Here is a 6,000-nt window from a genome sequence, read left to right on the forward strand (position 1 = left end):
AATTTCTCTGTCTGTGCTGAGCCATTATCTGCTCCACTTTATCCCGCTCCATCTGATTCATCATTACTGACTCATTACAGTGAGTGCAGTAGAGTCGTGCATGTGTGTGTGTGTGTGTGTGTGTGTGTGTGTGTGTGTGTGTGTGAGTGCGTGTGACTGTGCATTTATTTATCAGATGTAAAAGATATTGAAATAAAAGTCTCAGAATCTTTACATACACATTAGAATTAGAAATAGCAGTAATGCTCAGGATATATATCCAAAATATAGTCACTATTTTTATAATTAAACACAGTAAACTTCATCTACACACAAGACTAAAGAATTCAGGACAACGAATTTTGACCGTGTGGTTTTTTCATTTATATTTGTGTTGTAATAACACTTTTTTAGGGAGGATTAGCACAATGGAATTATATTTACTGGTATATTTGTGGTGTCAATTGCTTGTTAGTAATAACATTTAAATGCTGATATAATGTGCTGATTAAAAGTTTAACGAAGAGTTTTACCATCAAATAGGAACAGCTGTGTGTGAGTGGGTGCTAGAGCGAGTGTGTTTTTTTATACTTTTTGTTTTTTCCTATATGTGGTCTGTAAACTGTGTAAATGAGTATTTTATTGAAATTTGATAGGATTTTTTTAGACATCATCTACAATGACTCATTGTAGATATGTCATACAATGACATTTAACATTTTGGTCACTGTTTTGGAGATACATGTTCCATGTTTTAGTGGATAGTGACAATACACACACACACACACACTACCATTACCACAAGAGAGAGAGAGAGAGAGAGAGAGAGAGAGAGAGAGAGAGAGAGAGAGATGGTTTGACAGGGTGAGAGACTAAGCTATTTTTAGGCCTAGTTGATTGCAGATTTATTCTCCCTGGGGAGTGTGTGTGTGTGTGTGTGTGTGTGTTTGTAAGACACAGCTGTCACTCACCATGTCTGCGTGTGAAATGGCTAATTTCCGTTTTTGAGCAGCTCCCTAGAGTGCAGCCTGTCTGCCTCTGAATATTACACACACACACACACACACACACACACACACACACACACACACACACACACAATACTTCTGAGACATTTTATTGTATATAGCTGCTCAACAGTACTGGCTCTTTTTTGCCAAATGTTTTCCACTGGTGAAAGGTCTAGTTCAGCACCTGGACTGTTGTAATGAATGCGGTCTGTGATTTAGCATTTACTTGCTGAAATATTCAAATATGGGAACAATGACTTCCAGTAGAGAATCATGTCTGAGGGCCTTAAGATCACAAACATCCAACACCCATGACTACTGGCCTTGTTTCTTGCCAGCATGAATTTCTCCAGTTTAGATGGTTGCAAGATCCAAAGTCTTCACTTTGACAAACATTTCTCAGAAATTGTTGTGAACCTCTGCCCATTTTTACTTCTGAGAAAAGTTCATTTATTTATACATTATTGAAACCATACATTTCCACAGAGATAAATGAAAAATATGTTACACTGACAGATATGTGTCCATATAATATATAATATTTAATATAGTCTTTAAATTGTATTTTATTTTAAATTGTAATTTAATTCCCTCTCTTAGTTTTAAAATTATTAAACCAGTCCAGGTATTTCAGTCTGCAAGAGTCTGCAATAGATAGAACTGTAGAACCTGCCTATACTAGAACAATGTAACTGACAGAGAGAGAGAGACATAAACAGAGTAAGAGAGGAGAGAGAGAGAAAGAAAGAGAGAGAGAGAAAGAGAGAGATGTATTGAGAGTGACAGGAGAATCCACCCTCTTAGACAAAGGCCCTGCTCAACAGCAGAAATGTTTTGTAGCTGTCAGCAGCAATGTTACTGCCTGTGTGTGTGTGTGTGTGTGTGTGTGTGTGTGTGTGTGTGCGTGTGTGTGTGATGCTACAGCTTTAAATCTCCTCTGTGCTCCACCTCCCTCCTACACACTCTCCTCTCACAAAAAAAAGATAAAAAGAAGAAGCACGTGCCAGACTCAGCACCACACACACACACACACACACACAAGGAGGCAGGGAGGGAGGGAGGGAGGGAGGGAGAGACAAGGGAAGCCAAAAGACTGTGGAATCCCTGTCCTCCCCCATTTTTCTCTGTCTATCTCACACACACACACACACATGAGTCGTCTGTGTGTCTGCAAAATTAATTAAAATAGACTTGTATGTGGAACTGTGAAACAACCTGTATATATGCTGTGTGTGTGTGTGTGTGTGTGTGTGTGTGTGTGTGTATGTGTGTGTGTGTGTGTGTTTGTGTGTAGTGTTTTGACATCCTGTAACCATGCCAAGCAAACTGTCAATAGCAACAATGCTGGTATGGAAAAATCTTCACATTAAAGGAATTACCATTACATACAGCCGCAAGACAAACACATACACAAACACACACACACACACACACACACATACGCACATACTAAGCTTACTTTCTGATGGTGGAGAACTCCAGTAGTGCTGCACTGATTTTATACTAGTCAATGAACAAATGCTGAATTTTTATATATTGCATATATAAAAAAACACCAATTGTCTTTTAAAAAAAGTTACATTCTAAGTTTGCATGATATATTAAGATAATTACTTTAATGAATACATTTCCTTTTTCATTCCACTCGTTTCCAATTTTTTAGCACTTAATATCTGTCATAGTTTCCCAACTGGTTTAACGGATTACAGTTGGGAGGAATGCACAATGAGCCATGCATTCATTTACATTTCATTTATACTATATAGAGAAAAGTATTGGGACACCTGCACATTTAATACTAAAGAGATTACCCTGCTTCCGTGTTGGAGTAACTGTCTTTGCTGTTAAAACAACACTGGATTCATTAAAAGGGGTGTCCACACATATAGTTGTCCACAGTTAATCCTGTTGGATGTGGTTGGTCCTTCTTGGTGGTATGCTGACATTACCCTGGATACTGGGAGACTTGCTGTCTTGGTCACAGATGAACTCTGGTATGTCACCCATAATGTTGTGTGCATTGCAATATTTTGAGCAAAACTGTGCTCTTACCCTGCTAATTGAACCTTAACACTCTGCTCTTACTGGTGCAATGTGCAATTAATGAAGATTGGCCACTAAGGCTGGTGCAATTTAGCCATGAAACCTCCCACACTAAAATGACTATATGATATATATATACAATATACATCATATATATGTACATACAATTTAGAAATTATGGCCATTATAAAGGATTACATGTAATGCTGTTACTTAATAAATATACAAATAAACAGTAACTGTATTCCATTACAGTAAGAGTGAAAAAGTATGTAATTAGATTCCAATTAACATTAAAAATAGAGAGACTGCAATCAGATATTCATTTACTCTTACTCTGTCTGTTTCTGTTTTCAAATGTGTAAGAGATAGATAGATAGATAGATAGATAGATAGATAGATATATAGATAGATAGATAGATAGATAGATAGATAGATAGATAGATAGATAGATAGATAGATAGATAGATAGATAGATAGATAGATAGATAGATAGAAAGAGAGAGAGAGAGAAAGAGAGTAAATTGGAAGATTCCTTTAGCCCAGCTGTGGAGCTACAAAGACCTGCTGCCCTTTCAATGCAATTTCCTGAACCTGTCAGAGGGGGTGAGGGCTCTTCCCCTCTTTCCTTCTTTTTCCACAATCAAGTTATTGCAGCTCTGAGCTCTCTCTCTTTTTCTTGCTCTCTCTCTTTCTCTCACAGAGAAATAGAGGGACACAGAAAGAGAGAAAGAGAGAGCAGCTGCCCTGTTGGCTCTGTTCCCTCACCTGCTGTCTACATGCTTTCAGATGTTTCCATACGACTTTCTCACACAGCCCTTCAGGCAGAAGGTAATACAGACCAAAACACAATAACCCAGTAGGATATATACAGTATACCAAATTGAAAAGCTCTGGAATATAATCAAGAGGAAGATGAATGATCACAAGCTATCAAACCAAGCTGAACTGCTTGAATTTTCGTACCAGGAGTGACATAAAGTTATCCAAAAGCAGGGTGTAAGACTGCTGGAGGAGAACATGCCAAGATGCATAAAAAGCTGTGATTAAAAACCAGGGTTATTCCACCAAATATTGATTTCTGAACTCTTAAAACGTTATGAATATGAACTTGTTTTCTTTGCATTATGTGAGTCTGTGTGTGTATAGTATATTTCATTATATATAGTACAGTATAACTCATTATGCTGCACAAAATGGCAACACACATGGTCACAGGATGTTCTGCACATATCAAAGAGCTGTTAGTGTCCCTCATATTTCTACTAGAGAGTTGTGTACAACTGTTGTATACATGACACTATGCCGTACACAGCTTTTTGCTATTTAGGATTTTTGAACAGTTTGCTTTACTGTATATTTTTACTCAAACTCATTTTACTCATATTTAAATATGCACAACATGCTATAACATAATGCAAGCAGAGAGAGAAAAAAACTGTAAATAATTAATAAGTGAACAATGACATTAATTTAATAAGTTTATTGATACAGAGTAAACAGAGTAAACAATGATTCAGCATTACAGCACAATAAAATGCTGTAAAACGTTACAGGCACTGCCATAAATACTGATATGCTGTAGTAATAATTCACTTCTGGTGTTATGCAATGGGTATTATTTTAATGCTGTATAAAACTAATCCAGCAGGAGCTCAGGGTCTAGCATGTGACCTGACGTTAAACACATGGAAAGTTGGCCCCTTCCATAAATCTACCACGAGAGCTTCTTACAGTAAAATGATGATTACAGTAAACGTGAAAACACCCGTTTTCAATCTGCAATTTAAAAAGGTGTTCAGTATGTATTATATAAATTTGTAAGATTTTCTATGTAATTGTTTAAAGGTGTTCAGTATGTATTATATAAATGTAAGAATTTCTGTGTAATTGTAAAAAGGTGTCCAGTATGTTTTATATAAGTGTAAAAATTTCTGTGTAATTGTTAAAAGGTGGTCAGTATGTATTATATGAATGTAAGATTTTTTTTATATAATTGTAAAAAAGGTGTGTTCAGTTTGTATTATATAAATGTAAGATTTTCTATGTAATTGTAAATAGGTGTCCAGTATGTATTATATAAATGTAAGAATTTCTGTGTAATTGGAAATAGGTGTCCAGTATGTATTATATGAATGTAAGATTTTTTTTTATATAGTTGTAAAAAAGTGTGTTTAGTATGTATTATATAAATGTAAGATTTTCTATGTAATTGTTAAAAGGTGTTCAGTATGTATTATATAAATGTATGATTTTCTATGTAATTGTTAAAAGGTATTCAGTGCGTATTATATAAATGTAAGATTTTCTATGTAATTGTTAAAAGGTGTTCAGTATGTATTATATAAATGTATGATTTTCTATGTAATTGTTAAAAGGTATTCAGTGTGTATTATATAAATGTAAGATTTTCTATGTAATTGTTAAAAGGTGTTCAGTATGTATTATATATCTGTAAGCATATATGTGTAATAAAAATCTGCCCCACCTGTAAAAAGGAGTTGGGGGTCTAGGCGGGTGTTGCCTTTTCTTTTGTCTGTCCTAAGCTCTGTTTCATTAACACTCCCGCTCCACCCTCCCCCACCCACACAGGGCATCAGATTCTATGTGTGTTTGTGTGTGTGTGTGTGTGTGTGTGTGTCCTGCAGAGAGATTGCACTGACTGCTGTGTTATTGCCCTTTAATTATCAATTACTGCAGCAATGGCCGACTGGGAGCCGACGAGGTGCTAATGAATACTGAACACACACACACACACCACCCCACCCCAAACACACACACACACACATCCACACCCCATCACCCTATCCCAAACACACACACACACACACACACACACACACAAACCACCCCACCCCAAACACACACACACACACAGGTATCCTCTCAGAGCCAGTAATAACAGGGCTGAGTGCTGCAGTGTAATGGATGTAGTTGAGAGGGCTGCTCAGGCCAAGAAGAGCTCCAG

This window comes from Astyanax mexicanus, chromosome 5, assembly GCF_023375975.1.
Source record: "Astyanax mexicanus isolate ESR-SI-001 chromosome 5, AstMex3_surface, whole genome shotgun sequence".
Taxonomy (NCBI): domain Eukaryota; kingdom Metazoa; phylum Chordata; class Actinopteri; order Characiformes; family Acestrorhamphidae; genus Astyanax; species Astyanax mexicanus.